The sequence below is a fragment of the Ovis canadensis genome, chromosome 24, assembly GCF_042477335.2.
Source record: "Ovis canadensis isolate MfBH-ARS-UI-01 breed Bighorn chromosome 24, ARS-UI_OviCan_v2, whole genome shotgun sequence".
Taxonomy (NCBI): domain Eukaryota; kingdom Metazoa; phylum Chordata; class Mammalia; order Artiodactyla; family Bovidae; genus Ovis; species Ovis canadensis.
This window is the reverse complement of record NC_091268.1, coordinates 24,538,443-24,562,453: the sequence shown is the minus strand read 5'-3', so window position 1 is coordinate 24,562,453 and position 24,011 is coordinate 24,538,443. Positions and strand designations below refer to the sequence as shown.

Below are 24,011 nucleotides of genomic sequence, written 5' to 3'. Positions count from 1 at the left end.
GCAGGCCCCGGCCCTATTTTCAAGGTGGCCACTGCCTCTTTCTGCACCATTTCCTTCCAAACAAATAGCTTCCCCTTTGGGGAAGTTATCAGAGCATGTCCAGTGTGGGCAGGGCCGGATTTCTGCCCGGGGCACTCCCCGGAGGTGGGAAGGACCAGAGGATGTGGCGCTGGCAGGGCTGACGGACCTCGGGCTGATCCTGGACTGGAGATGCAGGCAGGGCTGCCGCGGAGCTTGCTGTCTGCCCAGGGCACCCAGGACGCAGGAAGTTCTCTTTCAGTCTTGGAATGCCGCAGTCTTGCAAACAAGGACCAACCTGCTGGCCGGTGAGTGGTGCTCTGGGATGGCGGTTGCCCAGGTAACCATCTTACCACTCTGCAGGGACCTGGGGATGGATCCTCATCAAAAGTCCCACAACTGCTCTCTCCTCTTCCAACCTGTGAGTGCATGCTAAGTCGCTTCAATAGTGTCTGACTCTTTGAGACCCTATGCACTGTAGCCTGCCAGGCTCCTCTGTCCATGGGATTCTCCAGGCAAGAATACTGAAGAGGGTTGCCATGCCCTCCTCCAGGGGATCTTCCCGACCCAGGGATCAAACCTGCATCTCTTACCTCTCCTGCACTGACAGGCAGATTCTTTGCCACTAGCACCACCTGGGAAGCCTCCCCTTGCAACCTAGCCCCCTTTATTTTGTCTTCCTGGCAGGGGCTACAGTGGTCTTCAGAAAACGTGGGTGGGATCTGTCATTCCCCTGCTGAAACTTTTCATGGGTTTCATGTTGCCCCAACTCAGTCGGTAAAGAATCTGCCTGCAGTGCAGGAGACCAGGGTAGGGAAGATCCCCTGGAGAAGGAAATGGCAATCCACTCCAGTTTTCTTGGTTGGGAAATCCCATGGACAGAGGAGCCTGGTGGGCTACAGTCCATAGGGTCGCACGACTTAGCAACTAAATCACCACCACCCGTGAGAGCTGCTCACTGTGGTCCCAGCTCTCTGATCTCTCTACCCGCCATCCCCACGCTTGCTCATTCCGGTCCCAACACCTCTGCTTTTCCTCCCCAGGGCCTTTTCACTTGCTCTTTATTCCCGTGGCTCGTGGTTCTTCTCTTCCACCTGTCACCTTCAGAGAGGCCTTCCCAGATCAGCCTGCTTGAAACAGCCCTCGCACCGCCATCTCCCTGTTTCATTTCTTTCCAACATGTATCACTATTAAAATAAGTCTTCTTTATTGATTTTTTTTTTTCCTTCATGGTCTATCTCTACCCCTAGAAAGTTAAGTTCCTCAAGGACAGGAACCTTGTCTGGCCTGTTTGCTCTGAGTTCCTGGGCCCGGCAAGTACGCAGTAACTGTTGGCTGAATGAACGAATGAAGGAAATTAATGCAGATTTTCACAGTGCATAGGGGTTTAGAAAGAATGCATCACCATCCCAAGTGGAACACATGCCAAGGATGTATGTTATTCTACACGCTTCAGTGTATGAACCCGATCTTTCAGCAACTCTATGAAGTAGGCAGTCGAATATTATTCACATTTTATAGATGAGAAAATGTAGCCACAGAGTGGTTAAGTGGCAGCCCGAGGTCACATAGCTGCCAAACCTGGGCACAGCCACCACTCTATGCTGCCTCATCTATGGGGAAACATGAGGTGTGATGCAAATTGCTTCGATAGGTTACACAAGACAGAGAAAGTCCATTGTGTTGCATGTGGCCACTCCCACCGAAGGGCAGGAAAACCTGGTGTGCTGCAGTCCATGGGGTCGCAAAGAGTCGGGCACAACTTAGCGACTGAGCAAACAAACTCCCACATGGGTATAATCAAGCTGCAGACAGCAAGAGGCAAGGATCCCCTGAAAGAAGCAGCAGAATCCTAGGGTGGGGCGGCTCAGAAGCACCCGTGTTCCCCGCCACCCCAGACTCAGATTCTCCATTTCCAGAGTGCAGAGAGGATGGTGGTAGCGGGGTGGAGATGACAGTGAGTGGGATGCAGGCAGCAGGGCTAAGCCTGAGGATCTAGGTCAGAACCCGGAGGTGGAGTGCCGTGCACACCTGCAGTTTCTGCTTGCCTGGTGTCCAGGTCCCCTTCTTCTGCAGGGAGCACTTTTCTCTTTTGGGAGGCACACCCTGGCGGGGCTGGGGAGGGGGCTGTCCAACAAGGTGCCCTGCCTGCCCCTGGCTGCCTGGTGGGCGTGTGACCCAACTGAAGGCAATGGAATCCTTTCTCCAAACTGGTAGAGTCCCATCTTGGAGGAGCAGGAGGGAAGGAGGAAGGCATACCCTTTCCAGGCTCTGCCCAAAACATGTGCATCCTCCTAGCTGGGGAGACCCCGCCACACTCACCATCCTCAGGAATCTTTGCCTCCCCACCTGACCTCATTTCTCACCACTTCCCTATCACTTGCCACTTTCCTGCAACACCATCACCTTTCTATTCCCCAGATCAGGCAAACTTCTTCCCACCCCAGGACATGTGTGGCTTGCTGTTCCTTCCACTTGGAACATTCAGCTCCAGACCTTCCTTTGCACAACTGGCTGCTTCTCCTCATTTCAGCCTCCGTCAGAGGTGTGCTCGGAGAGGCCTGCCAAGATCGCCCACTGAGCCCTGATCCACTGCGCATCCTCTGATTGTGTTTCTTCATGCATCCATCATCACAGCTCAGGTTGTTTCACTGATTTACTTGTTGGCTTATTTCTCTCTGCCTCCCGTCACTTGATGTCAGCCCCCTGAGAGCCCTTCTTTGATTATCTCACTTCCCACTGCCTCTCTGGGCTTGACAGAGCTCCGGGCACTTGGTTGGTGCCCAGTAAATAAATATTAACACTCTCCTGGTGGGTCAGATGGCAAAGAATCTGCCTGCAATGCAGGAGACCTGGATTCGATCCCTGGGTCAGGAAGATCCCCTGGAGAAGGAAATGGCAACTCATTCCAGTATTCTTGCATGGAGAATCCCATGGACAGAGGAGCCTGGAGAGCTACAGTCCATAGGGTCACAGAGTAGGACACGACTGAGCGACCAGCAATTTCCCTGCATATATATGGAAGCTGGAAAAATGGTGAACCTATTTACAGAGCAGGAATAGAAACCCAGACGTGGAGAACAGACTTTGGATGATGCAGGGAAAAGGGAGGGTGGAACAGATTGAGAGAGTAGCGTTGAAACATATACGTTACTGTATGTAAAATAGATTGCTAACGGGAAGTTGCCCTGTAACACAGGGAGCTCAAAGTGGTGCCCCGTGACAACCTAGAAGGGTGGGATAGGGTAGGGGGCAGTGGGGTGGCTCCAGATGGAGGGGGCATATATATGTATACGTGTGGCTGATTCACGTTGTTGTATAGCAGAAGCCAACACACTACTGTAAGAATCAAAAATAAATTTCAAAAACACAATTAAAATTTTTAAAGTTTACAAATAAATAGCATTTGAATCAATGGGACAATGGAGTAAGTCTAACCCCAGGGAATCCTCACAAGGAATAATGCTTCGAGGAGCAAGAGGGTGAGGGAATTCTTTGTCCTGTCTTCGACCAGGAAACCTGGCGTCCAGCAGAAGAGGTGACCAGTCAGGACTCATTCAACCTGCTCTTCCCTGGTGGAGCAGTTGTACAGCCTCGCTTGGGCTTTGGGGTCACTTCACACAATTGTGTGCGGAGTCTCCCTGAGGGCAGGGAATCCCCATCTGTAAGCCTCCCTTGCTCCTCTCCTCGAGCTTCCAGGAATGACTCTTTGCTTCTCTTCTTTGAGAGAAACACGTGTGGCCTGAGGAACCTTTGAACACCTGGACCGGAGGCATCTGGGAAGCGGGAGGATGGGAGGATAGGCGGCCGACAGGCTGGGTCCTGCCCCGTGCCCGTCCAAACGCATCGGCTGGCATGTAGGCGGTATGGTCTGACTGGTTGGGTGAGGATAGGGTGTGGGCTGGTAAGGGTGCCAGCCAGTGAACTGCGACACCCCCACCCTGGAGATGGGCAGGCTCTGTAGGAAGACAGCTCGTCTCCAGCCCCATCAGCGCTGACTCTGGGTTTAGGACCCCCAACTCAAGAAGCCCTGAGATTCCCTGGCATCTTTCCAGGAGCCCGGGAGCTGCTGGGCTACATGACACTGCCATTCGTAGGGGGGTAGAATTTTCTGGGTTTTCCTGGTGGCTCAGTGGTAAAGAATTCACCTGCCAATGCAGGAGTCTTGAGTTCGATCCCTGGGTCGGAAAGATCCCCTGGTGAAGGGAATGGCAACCCACTCCAGTATTCTTGCCTGGAGAATCCCGTGGACAGAGGAGCCTGGTGGGCTACAGTCCATGGGGTCACAAAAGAGTCGGACACAACTTAGTGACTAAACAACAACAATAAGAATTTGCTGCCCTAAAATATGTCTCTTTGACATATTAATTATTTTAAGCTGGTTATTTTCTGGAGAACTCTGAAAACCGAGTAGGGGTTACCCTTTTGTCAGAAACATTTGCATTAGGAAGGGGAATCTCCATTGCAAGCGTGTCTCTCTGCACCTGGAACAGGAGGCTGACCAAACCTCTAGAAACTCTTAGCTGGGGAGAAAGCAAGGACTTGAATTTGCATAACGACCTTACCTTTGTTTACTGTGCGTTTCCTGGTCACCTCCCAGAAATGACTTTCCCACCCTCAACATCCGCTTTTGTCTTTAGCTGAACATAGAATTTAGGTGAGGCTTTTGGTCATCCTGGGCTTCCCAGGTGGCTCAGTGTTAAAGAAATCTCCAGTCAATGTGGGAGACGCAGGAGATCCCAGGAAATCGACGTGGGTTCAGTCCCATGGAAGACCCCTTGGAGGAGGCAATGGCAGCCCACTCCAGTATGCTTGCCTGGAGAATCCCATGGACAGAGGGGCCTGGCAGGCTACAGCCCATAGCACAGAGTCAGACACGGCTGAGTAACTAAGCATGCACACCATGAGGATGGTGTTAAAGGCGAGGGTTTGGCCGTTTGGGGGAATAACCCCGTTTTCCTGAGTCTCTTCTAAATATACTTTTTTTTTTTTTTACTTTTTACTTTTTTTTTTAACTTTTGTTTGATTTTCTGCTGTTAATCGGTCTCATGTCAGTTTACTTCTTAGACCAGCAAAAAGAACCTAGAAGGATAGAGGAAAATTTCCTCCTCCCTGACACATACATACAACAGATGCTTGTTGAAAATCTCCTATGTGCTCCATAACATCATCTTATGGAAAAACCCAAACAAACTTTCTTGGCCAACCCAGTATCACGCCCAATAGTGGCTGTTGCCCTTGGGGGACCTACCTGGTGCCAACTATTGTTTTAAGCATCTCATATGAACTAATTTGTTCGGCTCCCTTTACAGCCTATGAGGTGGATACCGTCGTCTCCTTTTATGGGCACACTGAGGTACAGAGAGGTTGAGAAACCTGTGAAAGTTCCACAACGAGAGGTTGAAAAAATTGTAAACGTCCCACCGTTAGCTAAGTTGTATTCTCCCCAAATTCATCTAGGTTTCGTTGAAGTCTTAACCCCTCGGGATGTGACTGTTTGGACTTTGGGTCTTAAGAGGAGTAATTAAAGTACAAATGAGCTCATTAGGTTTTCTTAGAAGAAGAGGAGGTTAGGACACGCAACATACAGTTGCGTGAGGACACAGGAGAAGATGTCCTTCAAGAATCCAAGGAAGAAGCCTCAGAGGAAACTCACCCCGCTGACACCTTGATCTTGGGACTTCCAGCCTCCAGAATTGTGAGACAATTTCTGTTGTGTGAGCCAGGCATCTGGGTTCCTTTGTTATCCAGTCCAAACAGACTGACAGAGAGATGCAGAGCCTGGATGTGATCCAGGCAGCTTAGAGTGCCCGTCATAGCCACCAAGCTTTCTCCACCAAGCTCTGCTCTAGGCATCCTAGCACCTAACTAAGCCTCTCTCCTTGTGGTCGTCAAAGAGACTGAATGGGACTTAGAACACCATTCTTCTTCTTCTTTAAAATTTTTATTTATTTTATTTTGGCTGCTCTAGGTCTTCATCACAGTGTCCAGGCTTTCTCTAGTTGTGGGATAGGGGCTCTCTAACCGTGGCACCATGGGCTTAGTTGCCCCACGGCATGTGGGATCTTAGTTTCCCTACCAGGAACTGAACCCACGTACCCTGCCTTGGAAGGCAGATTCTTAACCACTGGACCACCAGGAAAGTCCCCGAGAATAACATTCTTAATCCATGATTTAGTGTTACTAATTGCATCCCTATGTATCCCATGAAAGAAACCATCGCCAGGACTGCCAGGGTGTATGGATCTCATTTTGGGAAGTATAAACTGGACTGGTTAGGACCAGCCTGGGTCTCTGACAATCCACAGGCCCCAGTTCCCTAGTGGTTGGCTCTCTCAGGCTCTTGCAGGATAGCTGAGTGTCTTCAGAGTCTCCAGACTGGCACTTAGCTCTACTGATCTGCGTGAACTTGACCACCAAAAGCCGTCTCTCTCTGGGATCCTGCCATGTGGACCAGCCCCTGTGTGACCTCATGGAGTAGGGCAAGGCTTCTCAGTCTAGTGTGCATTTTCTGGAGATCCTGCTTCAGTTTGGTCTGGGCGGGGCCTGAGATGCCGCTTCTCTGACAAGCTCCCAGGTGATGTTGACACTGCTGTTGGGAAGGGAGGGTGACTCAGGATCTGGGCTCATGTGAAGACTTCAACAGATGCTATGGGTCCCTGCCACGCACCAGAAGCCAGTGGTTGGAGAGGAGGTTACTCCCCCTGGGAGTGGGAAAGTTTAGAAATCATTTTCAGAAAAAAACAAAACATCTCCTTACTTAATCTACCAAAGGGCTCATTTGCAAGCTTTCTGGCCCCCAAATCTGGGATCTGCCATGAAAGAGGTCATGGAGTTAGCTGGTTCTAAGCCATAGGACCAGGGTCTAGTAGACTTTCATACTCCTGAAGCCGAGAGTAAGACTGGGAGCCTTGGCTTAAGCTCTGCAGAGTGATGCAGAATTGAGGTGAGCTGGGGAGGCCCCTATAGCTGCGTGGGGAGGGGATGAACCAAAACGGATGAGTGGTCAAGGCCCTCTCCTTCTCTGAGAATCTTACACTCTGAGTTCTGACACTCCACACTCCAATTCACCGCACAATCCTGGACAAGATTTGAGCATTCATTCCAGAATCTTCGAACTCCTTCCTCAAGGATCACCCACTTTCCAGGATCAAAAGACACTTCAGAGAGACCTTCCTTTCTTAGAGCCCCATGGCTGTTCTGTCTGATACAACTCCTTCCCCTTGTCTGTTGTTAGACGGTCTTATAATTTATTTTTAATACTGTGATCACTGATTTTTTTTCACTTCCTTAATAGCAATTACCACACCTTGAAATTACATGTTTGTTTATTTATTTATTTATCTCATGGCTCCTCCACCAAATTGTACCTTCTACTGGTTTGAAGACCCTGTCATTTTCATCCATCCATATCATTTGTCTCCCAGCACTGTATGGAGCCTGGCCCTTGAGAGTTCTTAGCTAAATAGTTGTTGATGAAGAAATAAGGACACGGCTGCTTCTGAACTTTAACATACATATGATTCACCTGGGGATTTTGTTAAAATGCAGATTCTGATTCACCTGGTCTGGATGGGGCCTGAGAGTCTGCTTTTCTTTTTTTTTTTTTTTTTTTGGCTGCTCTGGTTCTTCGTTGCTGTAAGAAGCTTTCGCTAGTTGTGGTGAGTGGAGGCTACTGTAGTTGCAGTGAGTGGGCTGCTCACTGCAGCGGCTTCTCTTGTTGCAGAGCACTGGCCCTAGAGCTCAGGCTCAGTAGTTGTGGCACAGGGGCTTAATTGCCCCAAGGCACATGGGATCTTCCCGGACCAGGGATCGAACCCTGTCCCCTGCATTGGCAGGCAGATTCTTAACCACTGGATCACCAGGGAAGTCCCAAGAGCCTGCATTTCTCAGAGGTTCCCAGAGGCTGCTCAGGCTGCTGGTCTGTGGACTGTGCTCTAAGTGGCAATGACCCAGGGAAAGTCTGTCCTCATCAGCCATCCAGCCCACCATCCACTTCCCCTTTCTCATTGCTCAGTACTGGAGGAGAGGTCTCAGAAGCAAGGAAGGGGCTACTGAAATGCAAGGAGGATTAATAATGAAGTAGGAGAAATTCCAAGGAGCTCAGGATTAATGATGGTGCAGAAGCTTAGCTGAGCATAGCACACCAGGCTGACAGCTTACATGACCTGGATTGTCTAGACCTGGGAGAGCTGGACGAGGATGGTCCTAGGATCACTCCCAGCAAGGAGCTAGGCTGTTTCAGGGCTGGAAAACCTAATCCTTGCTGTACCAGCTTGTCTCCTCTCTCAATGCCAAGTTCACCATGTACATCCCAGCAGTGTGACATGCCTGACTTGGATGTTTCAGTGGCGGGTGCTCCACATTGCCTTGGTGACAATACCTGTCCCCCACCCACCAAATCACTCACACACAGTGCTCTCCAGTAGTGGAGAGATGGGCAGCTCTCCTGGGACCCACCTCTGTGGGAAGGTAAGATGGCCTTCCATCGGCCAAGAAAATCTTTCTCAAAAGGATGTCAACTCACACGTGACTAGGGTGTTGGGAAACCTGATGTTCAATTTGATGCTCAGTGACTATGACCATATTTGGCTAAAGGACTAATGCAGAGTTTCTCAAACTGTGGTCCACACATCACCAGCATCAGAAACATTTTGCAGTTGGTGAAAGACCTTGTTAAATATGCAGATTTGGGGTTTCACCATTAGATCTACTGTTCCAGCATTTCTAGAAGGGGGAGTGGGGGTGTGGAATTTTCACGGTTCGTAGATTCTCCCAGGTGATTCATTTGTGCTGTCTCCTTTGAAACTCAATGGGTTCATATATCTGCTTCCTTCTCAGTCTGTGTACTTTTTATTTCCTTTTGTGTCAGTTCTATTGTGTGTATGTCTTTGATTGTCAAGCTACCTTTCCCTTTGGAAACCAGATAAGTAGAGTAAATACACGAGGCTTTAAATGTGACCAGGTGTCCCAGGGAACCAGTCCTGTCCCTTTGATGCTCTTCTTGCCAGTGAATCTATCATCAAAGCGAAGCTCACACAGAAGCTGCCCTATGACCCTTCCTTTATACCTGAATTGAGCCAACTGGTCCCTGTGTCTTTAGGAAACATCTTCAGCTCTTCAGGAAACACCTGCACCCTTGGACATGCCAATGGACCAAGCCAAGCCCTTCACACTGGCTCAAGAGAAGTGCCCGTTATAAGTGAGCCCCAGACCCCTCAGATTTCTATGTAAGATTACTTTTTACAGCTCCCTGAAGGGACTTCTGAGTCTTGTTTGGGTTATTCTTCTCCCAGACCCAGCATCATTCTAAAGTAGGAGTAAAATCTTGGGTTACAAGTTACTATCATTTCTCACCTCTTAATTTCTCTGCCTGAGCCCACTCTCACCACCCCCCAACCTTCTCCACACTACAGTCAACCAGGGTTTTCCTGGCTCAGTGGTAAAGAATCTGCCTGCCAATGCAAAGGACACCAGTTTGATCCCTGGTCCAGGAAGATCCCACATGACTAAGAGCAGCTAAGCCCATGTGCCATGACCACTGAGCCGGCACTTTAGAACCCATGGGCCGCAACTACTGGGTACACGTGATGCAACTATTGAAGCCCGTGCACCCAAGAACCTCCGCAAGAGAAGCCACCACAATGAGAAGCTCCCGCACGGCAACAAAGAGTAGCCCCTGTTCACGGCAACTAGAGAAAGCCTGCGTGCAGCGACGAAGACCCACCACAGCCAAATAATTAATAAGCAAACCTTTAAAAAATAAACACAAACCACCTCACTACTGCCCTAAAACCTTCAACTGTCCTCATCACTCCTAGAATGAAGTCCTCAAACTACCTTAGCCCAACTGCCTTCTCCAACCTCATTCTCACATTCCCCCCTTCCCAGCCACACTGGCTTCTTTCAGACCCTCCTACCTACCACATTCCCACCCACAGGGCCTTTGATAGTGCTGCTTCCTCCCTCCCCTTTTGCCCAGCCAGCTCCTAGCTACCCTTCAGCACCACCTCCTCAGGAAGGCCCTCTCTGATATTTCTGTCTGGGTCAAATCTTGTTACTGCAGGCTCAAAGAGCACCATCTTCCTTGTCCTTCATAGCACACATCACATTTGTTTGTGGTTGCTTAATTGTAGTAAGGGTGCTTGTGCATCCCAGTTTCCTTAGGTCAGTTCTTATTTATGACTATTGTCCCACTGGAATTATCAATAGCATCCCTTTCTAGTTAGGGAGTTTGGGATGGACATGTACCCACTACTATATTTAAGATGGATAACCAACAAGGACCTACTGTATAGCACAGGGAACTCTGCTTAATGTTATGTGGCAGCCTGGATGGGAGGGGCATTTAGGGGAGAATGGATACATGTAAATGTATGGCTGAGCCCCTTTGCTGTTCATCTGAAACTATCACAAGTCATTGTTAATTGGCTATACTCCAACATAAAATTAAAATTTAAAAAATAGCATCCCTTTCACTCTTAAGGGTCTTCCCTAGTGGCTCAAATGGTAAAGAATCTGCCTGCAATGCAGGAGACCTGGGTTCAGTCCCTGGGTTGGTAAGATCCTCTGGAGAAGGAAATGGCAACCCACTTCAGTATTCTTGCCTGGAGAATTCCCATGGACAGAGGAGCCTGTCTGGCTACAGTTCATGGGGTCACAAAGAGTTGGGCACAACTGAGCGACTCTTTCTCACTCTTTAAAGTGTCCTACTTCAGATGAGCAATTATATGGCTGTCCGCATGACAGCCCACCCCACCAGACTGTAAGCTCTCTGAGGACACTGCTCACCCTTGCACTCGAGAGAACCAGGCAGAGCCGGCATGGCTATTGATGACCTACCCTTGATACTGACATAACATCACTCCCAGCATGCTCTGTTGGTTGAATAGATGAGCCTGAACTCTCAATGGACTGAGTATTTTAAAGAATTTGCAGACAAGTCTTAAAACCCCCACATATCTCCAAAGACTTGAATTTCATTCACTAATTCATTTGTCAAATATTTATGGATTCCGGTGCTCCTGCCTCTTGTCAGTAGTTTGGGCACAAGAGCTCCTAGCTGAGAGGTAAGGGGTGAAATCTAGACTGTTCACTAAGCCAATATGCCTGGCTTGGAGCTGTGTCTGCTTGGAGGAAGGAGCATTTTTTCTCCCCTTTATATGAAGGTGACCTCTTTATGGGCCTCTGTGGTGGCTCAGATGGTAAAGAATCTGCCTGCAAAGTGGGGGACTGGGGTTTGATCCCTAGAGCAGGAAGATCCCCTGGAGAAGGGAATGGCTACCCGCTCCAGTATTCTTGCCTAAATCTATGGACAGAGGGGCCTGGTGGGCTACAATCCATGGGGTTACAAATGGCCCTCTTTGTACCAGCTGTATGTGGCGAAAGGATGCCTTTTAAAAATCATCAGGTTGGAAGGGGTGCTTTTTCTGATTTTCATAAAAGTGCTGTAAAGACTAGCAGAGACCCTGACTGATCATCTGTGATCATCAGGTTGGAAGGGGCACTTTTTCTGATTTTCATAAAAGTGCTGTAAAGACTAGCAGAGACCCTGACTGATCATCTGTGACGTGTGAGACACAAATGAAAAAGCCACGGGCAAGACAAGAGATGGCCTCTGCTCTTGGAGACCTCATGTTCTATCAGGGAGTGAGGACAATGAATGAGAAAGCACATAAATAAAAAATTAATAAATACAATTGCAGATTATAAACAGCGTGAGGGGAGAAAAGTCCTGTGTCTGAGCACCTTCTCTGTGCTGGTTGCAGGAGGCAGAGGCTGAACAACAGACTGCCTTATCCAGGGCATCAATCTCTCAGAGGCAGTCATGCAGGGGAGCAAACAGAAATGGGCTGTGTCCAGAAGGAGTCCTATCCCAGGTAAGGAGGGAATTCCAGACTATTCAGGTATAAGAACTTGCCAATCAAGAAGTGCCCAGCATGGTTTAAATACCTTCTTGCCCAGAAGCATTGAATGGACAGGAATTTCTGGGTCTCCTTGAATTTTGAACTGCTGGACCATGAGTGTGGTGTGCAAGCGTATGCCTATGTATGTGTGTGTGTGTGTGTGTGTGTGTGTGTGTACCTTCCATTGGAAATAGAAGGCACCCCGATTTCTCTATACCCAAAGATCCCTAAGGACTTGTAAGCCTGGCTTCAGTTCTGAGACTGGAGTTGCCTGGCTGGGTTGACAGTCACTCAGCTGAGGGGAATGTGTCCATGGTTTTACAGCCTAAAAGACAAGCCACATACACAAACATACCCATCTTAGAAAGCAAAGCAAAAAAAACTCGTATCAGTGTCAAGCACAATAGTGAGTGCAGCTGACCGGGGCTGGTTAGTAAGTTCCAGGGAGCAAAGGTGTTTTGACCAGCTTGTGCCCTGCTGTCTTCCCAGTGTCTGACACACCGAAGAGTCACAGCAAGCACACTTTCAGCAAATGATTGGAAAAATATTGTTTTCCTGAGCAATTGCTTGGCAGAAAGGAAGGAAAGGATGTTTTTTTAAAAAAATTAAAAATATTTAGAAAAGTACAAAGGATGCTCTCATAGACTGCAGGAATAATATTTATGATTGTACTTAAGATCCCAGGAAAACAAGAGCACACCCTGGGACACTATTAACAACAGGAACTCTTTTCTTCTCCTTTTCCTTCTCGGTGCCCAAATGTACTCTGTCTTTTCAGAAGATGGGCCAACAGAACTGGCCTCTACGTACCTTGTGTGTTGGGAGACACATGGCGACTTGCTTTCGAACTTGCCCAGAACATCCCCTGGGCCATCCTGGACTCCAGACGCTTGGGTGGTAATGGCATGGGTGGTGGGAGCAAACTCCCATGCTTCCTGTTAGTCTTCCTGACTGTATTTCAGGCAAATTCAAAACTGGGAGTGCTCTGAAGCTCTGTCCCTGCGGTGCCAAGACTCCTGCTGCAAACTAGAAGGGCAGTCAAGCAGCCAGACGTTTTTGGATCTCAGTGCCAAACATTTCTATAACGGGAAAAACTCAGACTCAACTCTCAGATTCTGCTCACAGTACATTTGTGCTCATTACATGGTGGAAAAAAGACGTGAAAGTCCCAAACAGCATGAGTGGGCTCAGTCGCTAAGTTGTATCTGACCCTTTGAGACCAAATGGACGATAGCCCGCCAGGCTCCTCTGTCCATGGAATTTTCCAGGCAAGAATACTGGAGTGTGAGGCCATTTCCTGCTCCAGGAAATCTTCCCCACCCAGGGATCGAACCTGCACCTCCGGCATAGGCAGGTAGATTCTTTACCACTGAGCCACCTGGGAAGCCCAACAGCATGGCATGGGTAACGTTTCCAGAGGTTTGGAGGTTCCACGGCTCTTGTCTTTGGTTATCAGCCATCAGTCAAATGGACAATATTTGTCTTGAGAATTCTTTTTGCACCGGCAGGAAATTTGATGATGAAAAGAAGGGGTGGGACCCAGAGCCCCAAGGTTTAAGTGGGAGGACATGAGGGCTTGTTTCTCTGCTGGAAACCATTGTCTCCATCCCGCCCCCAACCCTGTCTGCGGAGGTGGGCGACAGGGAGGAAATGGTCTCCAGAGAGTGTATTTCTCAGTTACATACTCAGGGAATTCAGATTTCCTGAATCTGTACACAGCAGGCATGAAAGGGCTTTTCCCAGATGTCTGTCTGTGGCAAGAAGGGCAGGCAACTGAGCCCCATCTAGAAGTGCTGATGACAGGGTTTGGTTTGCAGGACCCTACTCCATATCTGGAAGAGGAGCCAAAAGAAAATGTTGCTAGCTAGGTCTTTGGATGTGCTTGTTATATTCCTACACTGAGAAACATCTAGCACTGTAAGCCGAGTGCAAAGATAGAGTTGGACCCTGAGGGGTGAATGACTTGCCAAGACAACAAGGCTAGTGGGAGATGTTTTTGCTGCTTGGCTTCATGACTTGCTTTGCCAATGAAATGTGAGCATGTAGAAGCTTTTAATAGCCAGCGAGTGGTTCATCATCTTTTCTTCCCAATTCCCTGAGACCAGCAATGGTCCTTGTAGAGGCTGTTGCATCTGCCTGCCTCTGGAAGTAAAGTTGATACGGAGTCATGGTCAAAATCAATCCAGAACGGACATATATTATGGTCAAGATATATCAATACTTTGGACATCGCTGGTGGTTCAGTGGGTAAGACTCTGTGCTCCCAATGCAGGGGGGACGCAGGTTCGATCCCTGGTCAGGGAACTAGATCCCACATGCTACAGCTAAAGAGTTTGCATGCTCCAACTAAAGATCCTGCATGTTGCAACTAAGACACAGCACTGCCAAATAAATAAAAATAAATCAATCAGTATTTTAAAAATGGGTGGCAGGACCTGAAAACACTCAAGCCAGAAAGACACGCAACAGGTCACTAAGTTTTCAACTACTTTCTATCTCCACCTCTGAACCAATGCCCCAGGCTTCCTCATGTTCTTTCATGCCTTCAGATACCTTCCTTACGTTTCTCTCTCCCAACATGAGATGATCCTCTTATCAACCAGCTACAGCTGGGAAACTGACAACCATGATGCCCCAGTGATGTGCAAGAACAGACACTCTTTCTCATTCACACGTCCGCAGCATGGCTGGAGCACTTCTGCGTCCCACATGGAAGTTCTGCAGTCACGTAGGGAGCCTCTGCTCCCATGCACATTTTTCAGGGGCCAATGGACTACTGGAGGTTTATTCTGCTCAAACAAATGGCAAAAGCACAGAAGGGCAAGCCCTACCGCTCAAACACGTTCCCAGCCTTTGCCTGTGTCGAGTCTGCTAATATCTCATTGGCCAAGGCCAGTCACGTGGCTTAACTCAAGGCCAAGGGGGTTAGTACGCTCTATTAGCCAGGAGATTACAGCTGCAGTGTGGATATACTGCTCCACAGTGGGGGTGAAGAATTGGGACCCAGAACTCAATCGAACACACTCTTACTTCCCCACTACACCATGCTGAAGTTTCAAACTTGCTACTGAAACACCAGGAATGGGGATACAGTGGGTATGACGTAGGCTTCGGCCTCTGCTTTTCCTGGAGAGACAGGTGTGTATTTATTTATTTAATAATTACTTTTTCATATTATTTTGGCAGTGCTGGGTCTTCGTTGCAGCTTGTGGGCCCTTTGTGGTAGAGCGTGAGCTTCTCTATTCTCTAGTTGTGGCGCACAGGCTGAGTTGCCTCACGGCATGTGGGATCTTAGTTCCCCAACTGGGGATCCGACCGGCATGCCCTGCCGGTGGATTCTTAACCACTGGACTGCCAGGGAAGTCCCAGGTGTATATTTAAAGAGAGAAGAAACTAAGAGGTGCAAGCAGCAGGTAAATTGCTCAGGCAGGTGGGGCTCTGGAGAAGGTTTGGAAACAAGTGAGAGATGCAACCCCGTCATTCCTTTCTCTGGTCCTAGAGAAGCATCTTGGTGTCTGGCCAGGTTCTTCCCTGTGTGGGGCATGCCCCGCGGGCAGGTAAATGGGAGGTGTGTTTTGGTGACAGGAGGAGGCGGCATTGTCCAGCTTTGAGTCACGGAGTGAGAACGTATCCTCTTTGCCAATGATCTTGCAGGAGTTCTGATGACAAGACAAAGTCCCCTGAGCTAGCTTGACTTTCCCACCTGTCTTACACTTGCGGATCTCCCTTTTTAACAGGTCCTAAACCTCAGGCTCATAGACTCTTTCGGGCAACAGTATCTGGTTAGAAGGTGCTAACACTGTCTTCTCTGGGTAGTGTTTATATTTGCAAGTTTGTCTTCTATTTTTGGTAGTTGGGCATTGGTTTCCTGTTTACCATACGATATAGGGCTTCCTTTTTTAAAATAAATATAGTTAGATAAACAGACTTGATTGAAAGAAAAATATTAAGTGAATACTGGTTCAGTTGGCCTGTGGATATGGCGGAAATCATGGTGAGTGTTTTGTAAATAGCGATATAGTGGGCGGAGGAGAGCGAGGTTTGCTACAGTGAGAGTGGGTTCAAATTCACACTCCGTCTCTCGGATAGGGTCTTTGGATGAGCTACTTAGGTAGCTCCTGTGAACCTCAGTGTCTTTATGGGCTGTTGTGTCATGTTAATGATAGAGTTCGTGGCACAGTGTGAGGCCTCAGCAAACGGCAGAAACACGCCTCTCCAGCCTGTACCTGGACTGTCCATTCTGGGAGAGCCTCTGGGTTTTTCAGGCCCCCAGGTGGCCACGGGATAGGCAGGCATCAATGTTCCTGCTTGTGGTGGGCCCTGCACAGACCCCCTCTGCAGCAGCCAGACCCCTTCTCCTCCCCTTTTATGTGGGACCTCAGTTCACATGGACACCTTCCTGGCCCCTTGCCAGCCCCACAAAGACTCTCTTGCTTGGGAGATGAAAGTCTTGATTAGTCATAGAATTTCAAAACGAAAAGAAATGTGGGATGTCAGACACTTGTCCAGCTGGGGAACATCGAGATGGGGCTTGGATGAAGGCTGCTTCAAATTGCCTAAGGATCTCTAATCTAGACCCAGGGAGGGTTTCCCCTTGCGCAGTTTCCCAAAAGGATTGAAGAAAGACTCATCAGGGGACTTCCCCAGTGGTCCAGTGGTTAAGAATCTGCCTTCTGATGCAGGGTACACCAGTTGGATCCCTGGTCAGGCAACTAACATCTCACATGCCTCGGGGCAAGTAAACCTGTGTTCTGCAACTACTGAGCCCACACATTGCATAGAAAGTCTGGATGAGGCAACGAAGACCAAATGCAGCCAAGAAGAAATACTTCAGAAAATTTAATGAAGCATGGTTTCCCAGCCAGACCAATTATCACACAATAAGTTAGCATTTCTTAAAAGAGTTTCTAATTCTTTTGTTATTGGCACAAATCCTTTGCCTTGTTTTGGGGTGAGTGCAAGTAACATTAACCTGTTCAATTAAATGCTTAAAAACGTACTGTAATATTGTTGTGGTCCTGTTTTGGAACTTCAACTTTTTCAACAGTCAGTCCTCCCTCCCCACCACTGCTCACCCCCCACAGATGGGAGTCAGGCCCCTCTGACCTTTTCCTTTATCCCACAAGAGCCTCCAGGGCAGAGTAACCCTCTCAGTCCCAAATGGGGAAACTGAAGCTGGAGATAACAGCGTGTCTTTTGACATCATTTCCAGGGACAATAAATTCCAGGACTGTGGGTTCAAAACACGTGTGGTGGTTTGTGTGAGGCAGACTCTGGCGGAGTCCTAAGATGGGATCCCTGGTTGTTCAGCCACTTCCCAAGGTTTCCCAGCCACTTCCCAAGGCTTCCCAAGCCACCAAGGTCAGGGACTCTGTCAGATAATAAGAACAACTACAGCTTAGACTGGTGGTGGTTTAGTTGCTAAGTCGTGTCCCACTCTTGCGACCCCATGGACTGTAGCTCGCTGGGCTCCTCTGTCCATGGGATTTCCCAGTCAAGATTACTGGAGTGGGTTGCCATTTCCTTCTGCAGGGGATCTTCCCCACCCAGGGAAGTCGCTCAGTTGTGTCCGACTCTTTGTAACCCCATGAATCGCAGCACGCCAGGCCTCCTGTCCATCACCAACTCCCGGAGTTCACTGAAACTCATGTCCACCGAGTCAGTGATGCCATCCAACCATCTCATCCTCTGTCGTCCCCTTCTCCTCCTGCCCTTAATCCCTCCCAGCATCAGAGTCTTTTCCAATGAGTCAACTCTTCGCATGAGGTGGCCAAAGTACTGGAGTTTCAGCTTTAGCATCATTCCTTCCAAAGAAATCCCAGGGCTGATCTCCTTCAGAATGGATTGGTTGGATCTCCTTGCAGTCCAAGGGACTGTACTAAAGGTATGAACTAAAGGTATGACACATCACTGTGTCCGTTCTCTTCCCTGTCATCTCCGGCGTCTTAGATTAACTGAGTTTAGATTAATTGAGTTTAGATTAACTATGTACCAGGCACACTCAGGTATGACCATTTCCGGTCTTATAGTAACCTAAGGAAAGCGGTTCTACTGTGACTTCCATTTCCAGAAGGGGAAACTGAGGCAGGAAAGATTAAAGAAAAAATCACTACGTTGAGAAAAGGGCCAGGGAAGGGGTGCTAAAGTAGGGAGTCGATTACAGAACGCTCGTCCTTAAGCCACGGGGAGAAGATGGGCAGGGGTGGAGGGAGAAGGGCGAACGCAGCGCAGAGAGCCTTCGAGCGCCCACTCCCTCCTTCCTTACCCCCTCACCCGGCTACCAGCTCTGCCCCAAACTGGCCCAAAGGAGCGCAGGGAGGCGGGCTGGGGCAGGGGTCGCTGCCCGGGCTCCGGCCTTGCCCTCCCGGGTCCCCCACCAGCCTCCCGCGGTCCCTCCCCCTCGGCTCTCCGGGCTCCTGACATCACGCCCTGGGAGGCGGGGTCGGGGAAGGAGGGGGATGTGGGGAGGAGGCTCGGCGCCAGCGAGAGGGAGGAGGGAGAGCGCGCAGTCCCAGCCCAGAGCTTCAAAACAGCCCGGCGGCCTCGCCTCGCGCCCCAGCCCGTCGGTCGGTCCAGCCGCCCGCGTCCGGTGAGTCGCGGGCGCGCCCGGGAGCCGCGCGCTGGTCGGGGCGGGGGGCGCTCGGGGCAGCGAGAGCCGGGGCAGCGCGGGGCGGGAGCCCCTGCAAGTACCCGACGCAGGGAGATCCCTGCGATTGGGGTGGGGGGCAGGGAGGGGCCCCTTCCCAGCGGAAAATCCACTGTTCCTCCGCCAGATCGCACGGGGGCCGACTTCCCGCCTGCCCCCCGGCCCGCCCTGGATCCCGAATTCCACCTTCCCACCCCCGGACTGCTTCCTTCGCCTTTCGCGCCGAGGCGGGCGGGAAAAGTTTGGGGAGGAGTCAGGGCGACTCCCCTCGCCCCCGCCAACTCTACGCCCAGGGCTCTGGGATCCCGGGCCGCCCCGCTCTCGTCGTGTGAGAGTCCCCGGCGCCTTGGCGCGGGTCCCCCCCCTCGTGGGAGCGCGCGGGACCTGCTGCGCCCAGGCTGAGTCGGTGGGTCCCTCTTGGCCCCTGGCGGCGGCGGCGGCTCCGTGGCGCCCTCCAGCGGCGAGGAGCTGCTGACTTCGGTCTGGGGCGGTGGAGGGGCTTGGGTGACGCCTATGTCCCCTCTACCCTGCGGTTGGACTGGGGAGGAGCACTGAGAGCCCCACCCATAGGTCCAGAGCGATGGGAGGCTAGCGTTCGTGTATAGAAGGCCTATACACTCCCCCCAAACCCAGGGTCCTAAACCCACCGGTAAAGAATCTGCCTGCAATGCAGGAGACCTGGGTTGGGACGATCCCTTGGAGAAGGAAATGGCAACCCATTCCAGTATTCTTGCCTGGAGAATTCCATGGACAGAGGAGCCTGGCCGGCTACAGTCTATGGGGTCGCAAAAGTGGGACACGACTTAGCGACTAAACCACCAGCACCAACTCCACCCCAGGGAGGCCCTGTTTTGGGGGCTGACACAGGAACCTCAAGAATGAGGGTTAGGTGGGGGCACCTGTACCTGCTGGAGACCCCACATTGCAAAGCCCTTCCCTCCAGGCCACCAAACCCACCTCTGACTTTGGAACAAGAATGACAGCCCTGTTTCAGGTTTGGGAAAACAGTCAGTGCCCCCTCCCAGGCTCCAAAGCGGTGCATGTGAAATGCCGTGGGGTGATCTTTGAACTTGGCTGTACCTAAAATGCAGAGAACAGGTAAGAAGTGACCGGCAGAGTAAGGAGTAAGGCAAGGGGCTTGGAGAGGGCCTTGAGAAGCACTGACAGGAGACACCTAGAATAGGCGAGTTCATAGGGACGGAAAGTAGAGTAGAGGTTAGCTGGGCCGGGGGAGAGGGATGGGGAGTCCTTGTTTAATGGGTGCAGAGTTGGGGACGATGCAGAGATTTGGGGTATAGATAGTGGTGATGGTCCTATGACATGGTAAATGTATTTAATGGCACTGAATTCTACACTTAAAAGTGGTGAAAATGATTAATGTTATGTTCTGTATATCCTGCCACAATTAAACAGACTCTGTAGCCACCTCTGTGCTTCAGTCTGAATCAGCTAGAAATCTGGGAGGCCCGTCACGGTTGCCGGCTACCTCTCCCCAGAATTTGGCCTCAGCATAAGGAAGTGGAAGGAGGGCGAGGAAGGGACCGGAGCCAGGTTTCCCCAGGAGTCTGGAAGGGACGAGGAAGGGAACCGAAGCTGATGGAGCCTCTGCAGGGCACGACGCGCTCCTAGAAGCCACCCCCCACCCACCCCGCCACGCTGCACCAGCTCCTCCACGCTCCCAGGCTGCAGGTGGGAAGAGCCAGGCCAGAGACCTTAAGTCAGTTTCTCAAGGTCCTTGAGCTAGTAGGTGCCAAGAGCCAGACCTTGGATCTCCATCTGTTTTCCCCAGTCCCTGCTTGTATTGCCACCTGGAGATGCCCTGGTGGGACTTGAAGAGGCAGGGGGAAGACTGTTCTGGGGAAATCAGGGCCCCGATGCCTTCGGGGCCCTTGGCAGATGCCAAGCCCGAGGCAGAGGGAGGGCGTGGGGGTGGCAGGAGGGTGCAGAACCTGTTTTCCCACCTAGGGGTTTTGGATCAGCGTCCTCCACCCTCACTGGGAATTGGGGAGTGGGAGGCAGGGAGTGGGCCACATAGCCTGTAGCTGCCTCTGTCCTTCCAGTGGGGAAAGTGAGATTCACCCGAAATCTGGGAACAAGTGACTGCGTTGGAAGCCACAGAGGGGGGCCACTGGGCAGGTGAGGGCAGGGCCAGGCCGGTGGGCACTGGTACTGCGCTGCCCCACCCAGAGGGGAGAGGTGGAGCCCTCTTCTGCAGTCCAGGCCCCAGATTAGGGCACAGTTTATGAGGGGCTTCCCAGGTGGCACAGTGCGTAAGAATCCACCTACTAATGCAGGAGACATAGGAAATGTGAGTTCGATCCCGGGGTCGGGAGGATCCCCTGGAGAAGGAAATGGCAACCCACTCCACTATTCTTGCTCGGACAATCCATGGACAGAGGAGCCCGGTGGACTCCTGGAGCCCATGGGGTCACAGAGTTGGACGCCACTGAGCACACGCAGCACACAAGGGGCTAACGAAGGTCCGTGGCAGCCAGTCGTAGATCCAGGGCACAACCATCCTGTCCTCCCTGCCACTCCCCTGCACACACAAGTCTTGTCTGAGGCCCTTTGTTTATAGAGTGGAAGTGAATGTTTCACCTAGATTTTCTCTCTCTGCCTGTGCACATTATCTTCAGGGCGGGAGCTGAAAGCACGTGTGTGTGTGTGCGCGCAGACTCTCGATTTTCCAGGCACGGGCGATTCCCAGGAAGGCTCAACTGGCCCATGTCTCATCCCAGGCCTGCACTTATTCCCCTGCCCTCCGGGGCCTTCCTGGTTGACAGGGGCACAGTGGAGGCTGGCTCTTTGTCACAGTGAACTCTGTCAGACGTGACCAGGAAGGGAAGTCTGTCCAGACAAAAATACAGGAATGCCTTTCCAGGCCAGATGGGGTGGTGGTGGATTGCTGGCTGCTTGGCGGGATTTGTTTGGAAGGCAGAAGTCCAGCGGACTGTCCTGGGGAAGGCAGATTGGTGTGTGTGTGTGTTGCAACATGTGGCTGCTGCCCAGCTTTGTGGGCAAACGAGGCCTCTGACCCTGGCTTCAGGGGCTAATGTGGCACAGAGGTGGGTTCTCCAATCATGGGGTGGTGACAGACATCCCCCCAAAGAGGGAAGCAGACTCCTTCCAGGAGAGGCCGTTAAAAGCTGACGGCAGGACTCCAAGACAGGGGGGTGGGCTCCAGGGACCTCTTACTGGGCGATTGGCAGCAGCAGCTGGAATGGGGAACCAGGTCAGCTGGCACCTTAGACAGAACTGGGACCTGACCCTTGGATGTTGGCGTCATCTCATCCAGAGAAGAATGGGGGTGGGGTGGGGGTGCTGGGAAGAGGAGGCACCCGTTCTCACCCCAGGAGCGATGGAGCCCGGCTTCCTGCGGGAGTGACCCCAAAGTGCAGTTTTGGCAGGACTGGCCCGTGGCTGGGGATTGTCAGATGCGTCTGGCTCTTGTTAGGGACAGGCCGAGGGGGGGAATCTAAAAATACCCAAGGCAGAGCTGCCACCCAGCAAGAGCATGGCCTGTAACTGGGCAACCACAGTAGCACTAGCTGTCCCCGCTCCAGTCACTGGGGCTCTTCCAGGCGGCTAAGCCCTGGGCAGAGGCTGGGAGGCGTGAGAGTGCCCTGGGCCTCCGTGGGCTAGGATCAGAGTGTTTCAGGGGCATAAGGGCCTTAGTACGGATATGAGAGTTGGACCATAAAGAAGGCTGAGTGCCAAAGAACTGATGTTTTCAAGCTGTGGTGCTGGAGAACATGCTGGAGAGTCCCTTAGACTGCAAGGACATCAAACCAGTCAATCCTAAAGGAAATCAACCCTGATTATTCATCGGAAGGGCTGATGCTAAAGTTGAAGCTCCATTACTTTGGCCACCTGACTTGAAGAGCCGATTTACTGGAAAAGACCCTGATGCTGGGAAAGATTGAAGGCAAAAGGAGAAGAGGGTGACAGAGGATGAGATGATTGGATGGCTTCACTGACTCAATGGACATGAGTTTGAGCAAACTTGGGGAGATAGTGAAGGACAGGGAAGCCTGGCGTGCTGCAGTCCATGGGGTCACAAAGAGTTGAACATGACTTGGTGACTGAACAACAACAACAAAGGGCCTTAAAAAGTCCCAGTGTAACTGCTAGGGATGCTCAGAGGAGGAGTGACTCACCCGGGGTCACTCAGCAGGGTGGCAGCAGTACCTGGACAAGAACTGCGTCTGGGGACTCACTGCCAAGCAGCTGGATGACTGGGAGTTGCCAGTGGGTTCCTAGGCCAGGTCCCCTTATGGTCCCCCAGGTCCCAGGGACCCTTATGGCACGTGTCATCCATCTAAGATGTTGAGTTTCCACACTCATGTGCTGATCAGTGAAAGGTGGGCCAAGAGCCATGCTCAGGCAGTGGGTCACTTCCCACTGGCCTCAGGTCACTCCCAGCCAGAGCTGTTGGGCTCTGGGAATATCATCCATCCTCAGGCAGGAAATAGGAAGACTTGGGGGCTGGAGAAAAGCAGTCTTCCCACCTGAGGACAATTGGTTTGTTCACATGGTATCTCCAGGGCTTAACAAGGAGTTGTTGACCTGAATAGTTAAATTCCCAGGACTCTCACCTTTTTGGGAAGCTGGGCTTCAGTTGATCTAGAAAGGGACTGAAGGTGAAGAGATTCTCCAACTTCCTGCCCTCCTTGGACAGGTTAGATAACATCAGCTTCTAGAAGCTTCCTAGCACTCCTGGGTCTAGAGCTGAGGGATATAAGCTCTAGATATTTGGATATTTGGTGCCAAAACTGAGCTGAGAAATTTGGGTATGAAACATCTCTCACCCTGCAGGATGCAGAGAGGGACTGGTTAAGTCCCTCAGTGCAAACTGCTTGTAAGCCTAAGATCAACTAAGTTTGTCCAATAGGGAAGTCCCTTTGAAGATTTCCCTTTCTGACCCTTTTGATCACAAACTTCTCTGGAGAGCTTTCTTTCCTTAAAATGAAGTTAGTTAACAATTTTTGCAGTGAATACATGTGACCCAAAGTCTCATTCATCTTATTCTAAGGAATGTTTCCCAAAGTGTATTATCACTGGTGGTAACCAAGATCATTTTTAAAAGTTCATAGTTGAATGTGAAACAAACAAACAAAAAGAGTAATTATGTCTTTTTCTCCATTGACATGAAAAAAACAGACAGAACACAAACCCATAGTTTTGCTACTGCATAGGGTAAAACACTGAAGTTGATGTTTTAAACTCTAAAGCTTTTTTTTGAAATAATGGAAAGGTGTCATTAATAAACAATGATGATCCTTGGGTTTGGTAAAAATCTTAGTGCAAAAGGGACTGCCTTTGGGGAGATGGCATAAGTGTAAGTGTTAGTCGCTCAGTCCTGTCCGACTTTTTGTGACCCCATGGACTATAGCCTGTCAGGCTCCTCCATCCATGAGATTTTCCAGGCGAGAATATTGGAG

General features: G+C 50.7%; 1 protein-coding gene and 1 long non-coding RNA gene across 3 annotated transcripts in view; both read left to right on the top strand.

Annotated features, from left to right (window-relative positions):
• Positions 1-152: 152 nt before the first annotated feature.
• Positions 153-16,923, top strand: LOC138429595 (uncharacterized). The gene is made up of 3 exons (XR_011252855.1): positions 153-326; positions 11,787-11,897; positions 12,703-16,923. It is a non-coding gene; the product is annotated as an uncharacterized lncRNA (long non-coding RNA).
• Positions 16,924-18,107: 1,184 nt separating this feature from the next.
• Positions 18,108-24,011, top strand: part of EMP2 (epithelial membrane protein 2) — a 44,236-nt gene continuing 38,332 nt past the window's right edge. The window contains exon 1 of one of the 2 annotated variants that reach the window (XM_069571285.1): positions 18,108-18,513. The gene's annotated coding sequence lies outside the window, so the exon portion shown is untranslated. Of the gene's footprint in view, positions 18,514-19,983; positions 20,260-24,011 lie in introns of those variants that run through there. The other variant, XM_069571287.1, reaches the window with a different exon arrangement.